Genomic DNA, 502 nt, shown 5'->3' on the forward strand with positions numbered 1-502 from the left:
ATTGAAAGGATCCAAAAGACTTTCGGGGGCAGCTGCCTTGTTACTAAGGAACTACGGCCCCTGAGGTATATCCCTTTTCGGAGAGGACCGGCGCCTCCTGCTGCTCCTGCTGTTGTACCTCTCCTCCGCTCCTGCAAGGGATCTTTAGTCGGGATTTGAGCATCATTTTCTGAGTTGAGAATTGTTCTTTTGCTAAAGAGGATAAGGTGATGATGGAAGGGAGGGGAAAATGCATAGAGAGTTTGGTAAAATCGGTGTCGTAATCTGTTTTCACACTCTCTCGTCTTGTCCTGTTTCTCCTAGATTTTCGTAAGAGCGAATGAAGTTTGTATTACTTAAGTATTGTTTCCTAACTCGGCCGCTCTTGGTAAGCCCCGCACATACCAACAGATGCAATTTCCCCAGGTACCTGATTGCAGTTCCGTCTCCGCCTTATCTGGATTCCTTCTTATGAATTCTTAAGGAAATGAATCGCCTTTGAGAGCGCACATGCGGGTTGGCG

Source organism: Penaeus monodon, chromosome 27 (assembly GCF_015228065.2).
Source record: "Penaeus monodon isolate SGIC_2016 chromosome 27, NSTDA_Pmon_1, whole genome shotgun sequence".
In the NCBI taxonomy this organism is placed as follows: Eukaryota; Metazoa; Arthropoda; class Malacostraca; order Decapoda; family Penaeidae; genus Penaeus; species Penaeus monodon.